Genomic DNA, 9,411 nt, shown 5'->3' on the forward strand with positions numbered 1-9,411 from the left:
TAGTTCAGATGGAACCAACTTCCAAGTCTCTATGACCTTCAGAACAAAAGTTATTCAAGAATATCTTGATCTCCAATGGGTTTTCATCCCCAACCCTAACCCTAACCCTGGCTGCAACCCTAACCCTAATTGCAACCCTAACCCTAACCCTAACCCTCATTTCAGCCCTAACCCTATTCACCATAGGGTGAATAACTCTGCGCTGCTTGCTCGAAACGTGCTGAAATTTGGCGTGGGTGCGTGGCTGTCTCCCCTTTATTATGTGTGAAATGCCCAAGTCTCGACGACTTTCAGACAAAAAGTTACTCGGAAATATCGTGTACTTTTTTGTTGAGATTTGGTGGTTTGACCCCTTCCGAAGGTCACAGAAGCTCGGGGATGGTACCAATGGATCGGGCATCCCCACATTAGTTCAGATCGAACCAACTTCCAAGTCTCTATGACCTTCAGAACAAAAGTTATTCAAGAATATCTTGATCTCCAATGGGTTTTCATCCCCAACCCTAACCCTAACCCTGGCTGCAACCCTAACCCTAATTGCAACCCTAACCCTAACCCTAACCCTCATTTCAGCCCTAACCCTATTCACCATAGGGTGAATAACTCTGTGCTGCTTGCTCGAAACGTGCTGAAATTTGGCGTGGGTGCGTGGCTGTCTCCCCTTTATTATGTGTGAAATGCCCAAGTCTCGACGACTTTCAGACAAAAAGTTACTCGGAAATATCGTGTACTTTTTTGTTGAGATTTGGTGGTTTGACCCCTTCCGAAGGTCACAGAAGCTCGGGGATGGTACCAATGGATCGGGCATCCCCACATTAGTTCAGATGGAACCAACTTCCAAGTCTCTATGACCTTCAGAACAAAAGTTATTCAAGAATATCTTGATCTCCAATGGGTAACCCTAACCCAACCCTAACCCTAACCCTGGCTGCAACCCTAACCCTAATTGCAACCCTAACCCTAACCCTAACCCTCATTTCAGCCCTAACCCTATTCACCATAGGGTGAATAACTCTGCGCTGCTTGCTCGAAACGTGCTGAAATTTGGCGTGGGTGCGTGGCTGTCTCCCCTTTATTATGTGTGAAATGCCCAAGTCTCGACGACTTTCAGACAAAAAGTTACTCGGAAATATCGTGTACTTTTTTGTTGAGATTTGGTGGTTTGACCCCTTCCGAAGGTCACAGAAGCTCGGGGATGGTACCAATGGATCGGGCATCCCCACATTAGTTCAGATCGAACCAACTTCCAAGTCTCTATGACCTTCAGAACAAAAGTTATTCAAGAATATCTTGATCTCCAATGGGTTTTCATCCCCAACCCTAACCCTAACCCTGGCTGCAACCCTAACCCTAATTGCAACCCTAACCCTAACCCTAACCCTCATTTCAGCCCTAACCCTATTCACCATAGGGTGAATAACTCTGCGCTGCTTGCTCGAAACGTGCTGAAATTTGGCGTGGGTGCGTGGCTGTCTCCCCTTTATTATGTGTGAAATGCCCAAGTCTCGACGACTTTCAGACAAAAAGTTACTCGGAAATATCGTGTACTTTTTTGTTGAGATTTGGTGGTTTGACCCCTTCCGAAGGTCACAGAAGCTCGGGGATGGTACCAATGGATCGGGCATCCCCACATTAGTTCAGATGGAACCAACTTCCAAGTCTCTATGACCTTCAGAACAAAAGTTATTCAAGAATATCTTGATCTCCAATGGGTTTTCATCCCCAACCCTAACCCTAACCCTGGCTGCAACCCTAACCCTAATTGCAACCCTAACCCTAACCCTAACCCTCATTTCAGCCCTAACCCTATTCACCATAGGGTGAATAACTCTGCGCTGCTTGCTCGAAACGTGCTGAAATTTGGCGTGGGTGCGTGGCTGTCTCCCCTTTATTATGTGTGAAATGCCCAAGTCTCGACGACTTTCAGACAAAAAGTTACTCGGAAATATCGTGTACTTTTTTGTTGAGATTTGGTGGTTTGACCCCTTCCGAAGGTCACAGAAGCTCGGGGATGGTACCAATGGATCGGGCATCCCCACATTAGTTCAGATGGAACCAACTTCCAAGTCTCTATGACCTTCAGAACAAAAGTTATTCAAGAATATCTTGATCTCCAATGGGTTTTCATCCCCAACCCTAACCCTAACCCTGGCTGCAACCCTAACCCTAATTGCAACCCTAACCCTAACCCTAACCCTCATTTCAGCCCTAACCCTATTCACCATAGGGTGAATAACTCTGCGCTGCTTGCTCGAAACGTGCTGAAATTTGGCGTGGGTGCGTGGCTGTCTCCCCTTTATTATGTGTGAAATGCCCAAGTCTCTACGACTTTCAGAAAAAAAGTTACTCGGAAATATCGTGTACTTTTTTGTTGAGATTTGGTGGTTTGACCCCTTCCGAAGGTCACAGAAGCTCGGGGATGGTACCAATGGATCGGGCATCCCCACATTAGTTCAGATGGAACCAACTTCCAAGTCTCTATGACCTTCAGAACAAAAGTTATTCAAGAATATCTTGATCTCCAATGGGTTTTCATCCCCAACCCTAACCCTAACCCTGGCTGCAACCCTAACCCTAATTGCAACCCTAACCCTAACCCTAACCCTCATTTCAGCCCTAACCCTATTCACCATAGGGTGAATAACTCTGCGCTGCTTGCTCGAAACGTGCTGAAATTTGGCGTGGGTGCGTGGCTGTCTCCCCTTTATTATGTGTGAAATGCCCAAGTCTCTACGACTTTCAGAAAAAAAGTTACTCGGAAATATCGTGTACTTTTTTGTTGAGATTTGGTGGTTTGACCCCTTCCGAAGGTCACAGAAGCTCGGGGATGGTACCAATGGATCAGGCATCCCCACATTAGTTCAGATGGAACCAACTTCCAAGTCTCTATGACCTTCAGAACAAAAGTTATTCAAGAATATCTTGATCTCCAATGGGTTTTCATCCCCAACCCTAACCCTAACCCTGGCTGCAACCCTAACCCTAATTGCAACCCTAACCCTAACCCTCATTTCAGCCCTAACCCTATTCACCATAGGGTGAATAACTCTGCGCTGCTTGCTCGAAACGTGCTGAAATTTGGCGTGGGTGCATGGCTGTCTCCCCTTTATTATGTGTGAAATGCCCAAGTCTCGACGACTTTCAGACAAAAAGTTACTCGGAAATATCGTGTACTTTTTTGTTGAGATTTGGTGGTTTGACCCCTTCCGAAGGTCACAGAAGCTCGGGGATGGTACCAATGGATCGGGCATCCCCACATTAGTTCAGATGGAACCAACTTCCAAGTCTCTATGACCTTCAGAACAAAAGTTATTCAAGAATATCTTGATCTCCAATGGGTAACCCTAACCCAACCCTAACCCTAACCCTGGCTGCAACCCTAACCCTAATTGCAACCCTAACCCTAACCCTAACCCTCATTTCAGCCCTAACCCTATTCACCATAGGGTGAATAACTCTGCGCTGCTTGCTCGAAACGTGCTGAAATATGGCGTGGGTGCGTGGCTGTCTCCCCTTTATTATGTGTGAAATGCCCAAGTCTCTACGACTTTCAGAAAAAAAGTTACTCGGAAATATCGTGTACTTTTTTGTTGAGATTTGGTGGTTTGACCCCTTCCGAAGGTCACAGAAGCTCGGGGATGGTACCAATGGATCGGGCATCCCCACATTAGTTCAGATGGAACCAACTTCCAAGTCTCTATGACCTTCAGAACAAAAGTTATTCAAGAATATCTTGATCTCCAATGGGTTTTCATCCCCAACCCTAACCCTAACCCTGGCTGCAACCCTAACCCTAATTGCAACCCTAACCCTAACCCTAACCCTCATTTCAGCCCTAACCCTATTCACCATAGGGTGAATAACTCTGCGCTGCTTGCTCGAAACGTGCTGAAATTTGGCGTGGGTGCGTGGCTGTCTCCCCTTTATTATGTGTGAAATGCCCAAGTCTCTACGACTTTCAGAAAAAAAGTTACTCGGAAATATCGTGTACTTTTTTGTTGAGATTTGGTGGTTTGACCCCTTCCGAAGGTCACAGAAGCTCGGGGATGGTACCAATGGATCGGGCATCCCCACATTAGTTCAGATGGAACCAACTTCCAAGTCTCTATGACCTTCAGAACAAAAGTTATTCAAGAATATCTTGATCTCCAATGGGTTTTCATCCCCAACCCTAACCCTAACCCTGGCTGCAACCCTAACCCTAATTGCAACCCTAACCCTAACCCTAACCCTCATTTCAGCCCTAACCCTATTCACCATAGGGTGAATAACTCTGCGCTGCTTGCTCGAAACGTGCTGAAATTTGGCGTGGGTGCGTGGCTGTCTCCCCTTTATTATGTGTGAAATGCCCAAGTCTCTACGACTTTCAGAAAAAAAGTTACTCGGAAATATCGTGTACTTTTTTGTTGAGATTTGGTGGTTTGACCCCTTCCGAAGGTCACAGAAGCTCGGGGATGGTACCAATGGATCGGGCATCCCCACATTAGTTCAGATGGAACCAACTTCCAAGTCTCTATGACCTTCAGAACAAAAGTTATTCAAGAATATCTTGATCTCCAATGGGTTTTCATCCCCAACCCTAACCCTAACCCTGGCTGCAACCCTAACCCTAATTGCAACCCTAACCCTAACCCTAACCCTCATTTCAGCCCTAACCCTATTCACCATAGGGTGAATAACTCTGCGCTGCTTGCTCGAAACGTGCTGAAATTTGGCGTGGGTGCGTGGCTGTCTCCCCTTTATTATGTGTGAAATGCCCAAGTCTCGACGACTTTCAGACAAAAAGTTACTCGGAAATATCGTGTACTTTTTTGTTGAGATTTGGTGGTTTGACCCCTTCCGAAGGTCACAGAAGCTCGGGGATGGTACCAATGGATCGGGCATCCCCACATTAGTTCAGATGGAACCAACTTCCAAGTCTCTATGACCTTCAGAACAAAAGTTATTCAAGAATATCTTGATCTCCAATGGGTTTTCATCCCCAACCCTAACCCTAACCCTGGCTGCAACCCTAACCCTAATTGCAACCCTAACCCTAACCCTAACCCTCATTTCAGCCCTAACCCTATTCACCATAGGGTGAATAACTCTGCGCTGCTTGCTCGAAACGTGCTGAAATTTGGCGTGGGTGCGTGGCTGTCTCCCCTTTATTATGTGTGAAATGCCCAAGTCTCGACGACTTTCAGACAAAAAGTTACTCGGAAATATCGTGTACTTTTTTGTTGAGATTTGGTGGTTTGACCCCTTCCGAAGGTCACAGAAGCTCGGGGATGGTACCAATGGATCGGGCATCCCCACATTAGTTCAGATGGAACCAACTTCCAAGTCTCTATGACCTTCAGAACAAAAGTTATTCAAGAATATCTTGATCTCCAATGGGTAACCCTAACCCAACCCTAACCCTAACCCTGGCTGCAACCCTAACCCTAATTGCAACCCTAACCCTAACCCTAACCCTCATTTCAGCCCTAACCCTATTCACCATAGGGTGAATAACTCTGCGCTGCTTGCTCGAAACGTGCTGAAATTTGGCGTGGGTGCGTGGCTGTCTCCCCTTTATTATGTGTGAAATGCCCAAGTCTCTACGACTTTCAGAAAAAAAGTTACTCGGAAATATCGTGTACTTTTTTGTTGAGATTTGGTGGTTTGACCCCTTCCGAAGGTCACAGAAGCTCGGGGATGGTACCAATGGATCGGGCATCCCCACATTAGTTCAGATCGAACCAACTTCCAAGTCTCTATGACCTTCAGAACAAAAGTTATTCAAGAATATCTTGATCTCCAATGGGTTTTCATCCCCAACCCTAACCCTAACCCTGGCTGCAACCCTAACCCTAATTGCAACCCTAACCCTAACCCTAACCCTCATTTCAGCCCTAACCCTATTCACCATAGGGTGAATAACTCTGCGCTGCTTGCTCGAAACGTGCTGAAATTTGGCGTGGGTGCGTGGCTGTCTCCCCTTTATTATGTGTGAAATGCCCAAGTCTCGACGACTTTCAGACAAAAAGTTACTCGGAAATATCGTGTACTTTTTTGTTGAGATTTGGTGGTTTGACCCCTTCCGAAGGTCACAGAAGCTCGGGGATGGTACCAATGGATCGGGCATCCCCACATTAGTTCAGATGGAACCAACTTCCAAGTCTCTATGACCTTCAGAACAAAAGTTATTCAAGAATATCTTGATCTCCAATGGGTTTTCATCCCCAACCCTAACCCTAACCCTGGCTGCAACCCTAACCCTAATTGCAACCCTAACCCTAACCCTAACCCTCATTTCAGCCCTAACCCTATTCACCATAGGGTGAATAACTCTGCGCTGCTTGCTCGAAACGTGCTGAAATTTGGCGTGGGTGCGTGGCTGTCTCCCCTTTATTATGTGTGAAATGCCCAAGTCTCGACGACTTTCAGACAAAAAGTTACTCGGAAATATCGTGTACTTTTTTGTTGAGATTTGGTGGTTTGACCCCTTCCGAAGGTCACAGAAGCTCGGGGATGGTACCAATGGATCGGGCATCCCCACATTAGTTCAGATGGAACCAACTTCCAAGTCTCTATGACCTTCAGAACAAAAGTTATTCAAGAATATCTTGATCTCCAATGGGTTTTCATCCCCAACCCTAACCCTAACCCTGGCTGCAACCCTAACCCTAATTGCAACCCTAACCCTAACCCTAACCCTCATTTCAGCCCTAACCCTATTCACCATAGGGTGAATAACTCTGCGCTGCTTGCTCGAAACGTGCTGAAATTTGGCGTGGGTGCGTGGCTGTCTCCCCTTTATTATGTGTGAAATGCCCAAGTCTCTACGACTTTCAGAAAAAAAGTTACTCGGAAATATCGTGTACTTTTTTGTTGAGATTTGGTGGTTTGACCCCTTCCGAAGGTCACAGAAGCTCGGGGATGGTACCAATGGATCGGGCATCCCCACATTAGTTCAGATGGAACCAACTTCCAAGTCTCTATGACCTTCAGAACAAAAGTTATTCAAGAATATCTTGATCTCCAATGGGTTTTCATCCCCAACCCTAACCCTAACCCTGGCTGCAACCCTAACCCTAATTGCAACCCTAACCCTAACCCTAACCCTCATTTCAGCCCTAACCCTATTCACCATAGGGTGAATAACTCTGCGCTGCTTGCTCGAAACGTGCTGAAATTTGGCGTGGGTGCGTGGCTGTCTCCCCTTTATTATGTGTGAAATGCCCAAGTCTCTACGACTTTCAGAAAAAAAGTTACTCGGAAATATCGTGTACTTTTTTGTTGAGATTTGGTGGTTTGACCCCTTCCGAAGGTCACAGAAGCTCGGGGATGGTACCAATGGATCAGGCATCCCCACATTAGTTCAGATGGAACCAACTTCCAAGTCTCTATGACCTTCAGAACAAAAGTTATTCAAGAATATCTTGATCTCCAATGGGTTTTCATCCCCAACCCTAACCCTAACCCTGGCTGCAACCCTAACCCTAATTGCAACCCTAACCCTAACCCTCATTTCAGCCCTAACCCTATTCACCATAGGGTGAATAACTCTGCGCTGCTTGCTCGAAACGTGCTGAAATTTGGCGTGGGTGCATGGCTGTCTCCCCTTTATTATGTGTGAAATGCCCAAGTCTCGACGACTTTCAGACAAAAAGTTACTCGGAAATATCGTGTACTTTTTTGTTGAGATTTGGTGGTTTGACCCCTTCCGAAGGTCACAGAAGCTCGGGGATGGTACCAATGGATCGGGCATCCCCACATTAGTTCAGATGGAACCAACTTCCAAGTCTCTATGACCTTCAGAACAAAAGTTATTCAAGAATATCTTGATCTCCAATGGGTAACCCTAACCCAACCCTAACCCTAACCCTGGCTGCAACCCTAACCCTAATTGCAACCCTAACCCTAACCCTAACCCTCATTTCAGCCCTAACCCTATTCACCATAGGGTGAATAACTCTGCGCTGCTTGCTCGAAACGTGCTGAAATATGGCGTGGGTGCATGGCTGTCTCCCCTTTATTATGTGTGAAATGCCCAAGTCTCTACGACTTTCAGAAAAAAAGTTACTCGGAAATATCGTGTACTTTTTTGTTGAGATTTGGTGGTTTGACCCCTTCCGAAGGTCACAGAAGCTCGGGGATGGTACCAATGGATCGGGCATCCCCACATTAGTTCAGATGGAACCAACTTCCAAGTCTCTATGACCTTCAGAACAAAAGTTATTCAAGAATATCTTGATCTCCAATGGGTTTTCATCCCCAACCCTAACCCTAACCCTGGCTGCAACCCTAACCCTAATTGCAACCCTAACCCTAACCCTAACCCTCATTTCAGCCCTAACCCTATTCACCATAGGGTGAATAACTCTGCGCTGCTTGCTCGAAACGTGCTGAAATTTGGCGTGGGTGCGTGGCTGTCTCCCCTTTATTATGTGTGAAATGCCCAAGTCTCTACGACTTTCAGAAAAAAAGTTACTCGGAAATATCGTGTACTTTTTTGTTGAGATTTGGTGGTTTGACCCCTTCCGAAGGTCACAGAAGCTCGGGGATGGTACCAATGGATCGGGCATCCCCACATTAGTTCAGATGGAACCAACTTCCAAGTCTCTATGACCTTCAGAACAAAAGTTATTCAAGAATATCTTGATCTCCAATGGGTTTTCATCCCCAACCCTAACCCTAACCCTGGCTGCAACCCTAACCCTAATTGCAACCCTAACCCTAACCCTAACCCTCATTTCAGCCCTAACCCTATTCACCATAGGGTGAATAACTCTGCGCTGCTTGCTCGAAACGTGCTGAAATTTGGCGTGGGTGCGTGGCTGTCTCCCCTTTATTATGTGTGAAATGCCCAAGTCTCTACGACTTTCAGAAAAAAAGTTACTCGGAAATATCGTGTACTTTTTTGTTGAGATTTGGTGGTTTGACCCCTTCCGAAGGTCACAGAAGCTCGGGGATGGTACCAATGGATCGGGCATCCCCACATTAGTTCAGATGGAACCAACTTCCAAGTCTCTATGACCTTCAGAACAAAAGTTATTCAAGAATATCTTGATCTCCAATGGGTTTTCATCCCCAACCCTAACCCTAACCCTGGCTGCAACCCTAACCCTAATTGCAACCCTAACCCTAACCCTAACCCTCATTTCAGCCCTAACCCTATTCACCATAGGGTGAATAACTCTGCGCTGCTTGCTCGAAACGTGCTGAAATTTGGCGTGGGTGCGTGGCTGTCTCCCCTTTATTATGTGTGAAATGCCCAAGTCTCGACGACTTTCAGACAAAAAGTTACTCGGAAATATCGTGTACTTTTTTGTTGAGATTTGGTGGTTTGACCCCTTCCGAAGGTCACAGAAGCTCGGGGATGGTACCAATGGATCGGGCATCCCCACATTAGTTCAGATGGAACCAACTTCCAAGTCTCTATGA

This window comes from Paralichthys olivaceus, chromosome 3 (assembly GCF_024713975.1).
Source record: "Paralichthys olivaceus isolate ysfri-2021 chromosome 3, ASM2471397v2, whole genome shotgun sequence".
NCBI lineage: Eukaryota > Metazoa > Chordata > Actinopteri > Pleuronectiformes > Paralichthyidae > Paralichthys > Paralichthys olivaceus.